This window comes from Garra rufa, chromosome 1 (genome assembly GCF_049309525.1).
Source record: "Garra rufa chromosome 1, GarRuf1.0, whole genome shotgun sequence".
NCBI classification, from domain to species: Eukaryota; Metazoa; Chordata; class Actinopteri; order Cypriniformes; family Cyprinidae; genus Garra; species Garra rufa.
The window spans coordinates 100,387,870-100,392,869 of record NC_133361.1 but is presented as its reverse complement, the minus strand read 5'-3'; the positions used below and the strand labels follow the sequence as shown (position 1 = coordinate 100,392,869).

Here is a 5,000-nt window from a genome sequence, read left to right as displayed (position 1 = left end):
TTGTTAATCACCCCGGTCCAAGTCACATCTCTTGCCTCTTTGCTTTGCACCCCTAAATATACCCCTAATACTTTCACATATCTTTCCTCCACTCTTAACCCTACCTCTACTCTCTCTACCTCCCCTATATACATTAGTTCTGATTTCTCCATATTTATTTTTGCCCCTGATGCCTTCCCATACCTCTTCACTATCTCTAAAACTCTTTTTACACTGTTTCCTTCTCTCACTGTGATTGTAGTATCATCTGCATATTGGTTTATAGTACACATCCCTCCATATGGCAACTCAATGCCCACTACTCTTTTATCTCTCTTAATTAAAGTAGCTAGAGGCTCTACTGAAATGGCATACAATAATGCAGACAGGGGACATCCCTGTCTTACTGATCTTCCTACATCGAACTTGTCTGTTAGCACTCCATTTATTTTTATGCAACTTTTTGCTTTTTCATATAGTCTTCTTATCCATCCTATCACTTTCACCCCAAATCCAAACTTCTCTAATACCCTAAATAAATATTTGTGTTCCACTCTATCAAAAGCTTTATTCCAATCAATCCCTAATACTATCCCTCCCTTCTCATCTCGTTTCATATGCTCCATAACATCCCTAACGGTCCCTATCGTGTCCGCTATATCCCTGCCTGGTATACTGTAACTCTGTGTTGGTTGAACTATACTTCCTATCACTCTTTTCACTCTATTCGCTAAAACTTTAGTCAGTATTTTATAATCCACATTTAATAGACTGATTGGTCTATAGTTCTCCATATCTAATCTATTTCCCTTCTTATACACTAAAGCTATCACTCCCTCCACCATTCTATCTTGCACTACTCCTGTTCTTTCTATCCCCTTAAAAACTTCAACTAGAATTGGTGCTACCCCTTCCTTATATGTTTTATACCATTCAATACCGATCCCATCACTCCCCAGACTTTTTCCATTTTTCAACCCCCCTATTGCCTCTTTCACCTCCTCTTCCTCTATATCCTTATCACACCATTCCCTATCTTCCTCACTTAGAATATTCCCTACACTTTCTAATACTTCCTCTATGATTTTCTCATCTGCTCCTCCCCTCTTGTATAAATCTTCATAGAATTCTTGCACTCTCTCCAAAATCTCTACGTAGTCTTTTGTTGTTTTGCCTTCCTTTGTATTTATTTCGTTTATATATGTTTTACTTTGTCTCCTTTTCTCTAGCCCTAAGAAATACCCTGTACATTTCTCACCTTCTAATGCATATTTTGCCCTACTTCTTAGAATTGCTCCTCTACATTTCTCCCTCTCAAATTTCTCCAGTGCTATCTTAGCCTCTATATATTTTTCCATACTATATCCTTCTTCATCTTCAGCCTTGTTTAATTCTTCCCTCAATCTTTCTTTCAGCAACTCTTCTTCCTTCTTCATCTTTTCCCATCTTTTCTTACTATATTTTATACTGATGAACTTAATCTGGTCTTTCATTTTCTCCCATCTTTCCCCTATTCTGTCATCTAATCCTCCCTCTCTTTTATACTCATCTATCTTCTCATTTTCTCTATTTATTAGATCCTTCATCTGTATCTCATATTCTTCCTCTCCAATGTATCCTGCATTCAATATCCACATCCCTCCTCCTACCTCCTCACTCCCTATCTTAATTCTGAACCTAACACCATCATGATCACTTAAACTATTTCCTTGATGCCTTGTCCCATCTATGTATCTAATGATTTCCTCCTTAACTAACACTAAATCTATTCTACTCTGTTTTAATATACCTTCTTTTAATTGCCTCCTAGTAAATTCTCTTTTTTCTGGATTTTCATACCTCCACACATCTATTAACCCCTTCTCTCTCATTATCTCCATCAACATTCCCCTAGATTTCTCCCATCTAAATTTTACGCCCTTGCCCACATCTAATCTGCTACATTTTATATTAAAATCCCCCACTACAATACATTTCCCCACAACTAATTCTTTTAATTCTTCCAATATTTCCCTCCTATCTACTTCTATATTCGGAACGTATATATTTATTAATCTAAAATCTATATCTCTATATGTAAATTCAACTACCAAGATCCTTCCCCTCTGATCTTTATATACCTCCCTTATACCTTTGACACTATCTTTTTTAAAAAGTACTGCCACACCTCTTGCATTTTTTGCTCCATTATTATAATAAATATCCCCTCTCCACTCCTCTCTCATCTCTCTCACTTTATCCTCTTCCCAATTTGTCTCCTGTATACAAATTATATCACTCCTATATGTAAATAATAACTCTTTCATCTTGCTTTTATTCCTTAACCCATTTATATTTATTGAAGTTACAGTGGGCATGAGAGTAGCTAAAGAAAACTAAATAAAATTGAAAAACAAAACCACATATAATTAAATAAGGCATCAAATACCTGCCCGTGGTTCCTTGATCTGTTCACTCTGTTCTCCGTCCGTCTCAGTCTTTTAATCTTTGCTTTCAGTCCATCTTTTTGTCCCCCATTCCTATTTTCTTCACCTTTACTTTCTTTCAGTTCCTGTTCCATCTCTTTCTTTTCATCCTCTTTACCTTTTCCTTTCACTTTACTTTCACCTTTGTCTTCCTCGCTCTGTTCCGACTGTTCCATCTCCTCCTCCTCGCCATCCTTTTCACCCTTGCTCCCAATTCTGTCTCGCCGCTCCATTTTGCTTCTTTTTTCACCAGCCTCAGCTCCATCTTTACCTCCCCCGCTCACAACACCAGCCACTTCCACCTCTTGTTCCTCTGTCAGATCACTGTACCTCCTTTCATCATCTTCTTGTCCAACTACTCGCTCTCTCTCTAATCGCATCCATTCTTCACAATCTCTTGCATAATGTCCTCCTCCACCACATTTGAAGCACTTTAATTCAGGGCACTCTCTGAATATGTGCCCTGGCTTGATACAAAGTCTGCAAACACGTACTTGTCTATCATGGATGACGCGAAAATATTCGGTGCCTCTCAGAGTCTCAAACTTTGTGGAGTATGGAAGTGAACATACCTGTTCCGTAAAACGAACCTTTAAGAACCGGGTTCCATCAGCTATATCCGTTCCAGGCCATAACCGACGTTTTATTGGTGAGAGTGGTCGTACTCCCCACTCTTGTAGTTTGAAGAGTATCTTCTCATCCTCTAAGTATACTGGCAAGTTTATAAAAGACACCACCATGTCATTATTCATAACTTCCCTTGCATGCACCATCACTCCTTGTACTCTCACGCCATCCATTAGTTTATGCTTTGCCTCTTCATCCTTCATTGTGAGTTCATACATCCTTTCACCTCTCACTCTGCAGCCGATCACCTCTCCACACTCCTTCTTTACTCCCCTCAGCAAATCCATCATGGAAATCTTTTCTGTTCCCTCCACTTCCACCTCCAATGTCAGGTCTTTGCTATATTTTCCTTTTGTTCCTCCTTGCACTCCTTGGTTGTTTTCTTCTCTTTCTCTCTGCAGATCTCCTGTGACTTTGTTTGTTTTCTGCTGCTTTTGAATCACTACTTGGTTGTCTTTTCCACTTCTTTGATCGTCCTCTTCATTCTTCCCATTGCTACCTTTTATCATTGTTGTTTGCACTGTTTCTTTGTCTGCAGCCATGATGTGCATCTGCAGCATGCTTCAACCAGGAAGAGTCCAAAAAGTCCCCCACACAGCCTAAGCTGTTGGGGGAAGTGATCAGGGTTAACTCTGACTTTCCAACAACGAATTCCCAAAGTCCAAAATCAAAAAGAAAATTAAGTATTTCAGAAAAGAGATTGTCAAACAAATGGATTCAGAGAGTATCTCTGCACTGCAAACCTAGCACTACCTGCTGGCTCTCTAGCGCCCTCAGGGTGGTATGGCCATAAGCGAGGGCTGCTCCAAAAAGTGGGCTATTTAAAGATCAGCCTCCGTAAAAGCCAGCATATTATATAAATAGTGAAGAAAAGGCAAAAGCTTACAGCACCTGGTATTCCCAGGCGGTCTCCCATAAAAGTGTAACAATCGGCCTTATCAGCCGAGTTACAAGACTAAAATGGGGTCAGATTTAACCGTGAGAGATGACTAGTGGTTAAAAGAATGAGACATAAAAGAAAATTGGTTTAAATAGATTTGGTGTATTTACAAGGTTCACATAAAAGACTTTAAAACAACACGATAAAACTAGGTAAACTCTGTTAAAAGAATACAGTTCATTTGTCCATACCCTAAAAACAGGTAAACTCTGTTAAAAGAATACAGTTCATTTGTCCATACCCTAAAAACAGTCCAAGAACCCCAGTGTGTTGATAAGTCCAATGTGAGTGTCCACCAGTGTATATACAATCCACAGAAAGTGTAATCCAAAGTTTGCAGGTGGTGAATGGAAAGGTGAGCTCTAAAATTAGCAACTCCTCAATCCAACAGTTTGGTGACTGTCCTTTGTTTGTCATGCTGCTCTCTTATACAGTTGTACTTCCTGCTTCCTGTCATGTGTCTAGTCACATGACAGGCCAACCATCCATTTATTAAAGACACATACACTTAAAATGTTAAGAGTAATAAAATGGCCTAAAAAACATGTAAAACGCTTAAAACTCTATAATACATGTAAATGATTGTAATAAATAGAGCGGTAAAACACGTCTTTCTAAAAGCCAGCATATTATATAAATAGTGAAGAAAAGGCAAAAGCTTACAGCACCTGGTATTCCCAGGCGGTCTCCCATCCAAGTACTAACCAGGCCCGACGCTGCTTAGCTTCCGAGATCAGACGAGATCGGGCGCTCTCAGCGTGGTATGGCCATAAGCGAGGGCTGCTCCAAAAAGTGGGCTATTTAAAGATCAGCCTCCGTAAAAGCCAGCATATTATATAAATAGTGAAGAAAAGGCAAACGCTTTCAGCACCTGGTATTCCCAGGCGGTCTCCCATCCAAGTACTAACCAGGCCCGACGCTGCTTAGCTTCCGAGATCAGACGAGATCGGGGCTCTCAGCGCGGTATGGCCATAAGCGAGGGCTGCTCC

General features: G+C 39.7%; 2 non-coding genes across 2 annotated transcripts; both read right to left on the bottom strand.

The window, feature by feature from the left end:
• Positions 1-4,667: 4,667 nt before the first annotated feature.
• On the bottom strand, positions 4,668-4,786 carry LOC141298215 (5S ribosomal RNA). Its single transcript, XR_012341541.1, has one exon. It is a non-coding gene; the product is annotated as a 5S ribosomal RNA (ribosomal RNA).
• An 84-nt stretch (positions 4,787-4,870) lies between these two features.
• LOC141319383 (5S ribosomal RNA) lies at positions 4,871-4,988 on the bottom strand. The gene has a single exon (XR_012353642.1). It is a non-coding gene; the product is annotated as a 5S ribosomal RNA (ribosomal RNA).
• Positions 4,989-5,000: the final 12 nt, after the last annotated feature.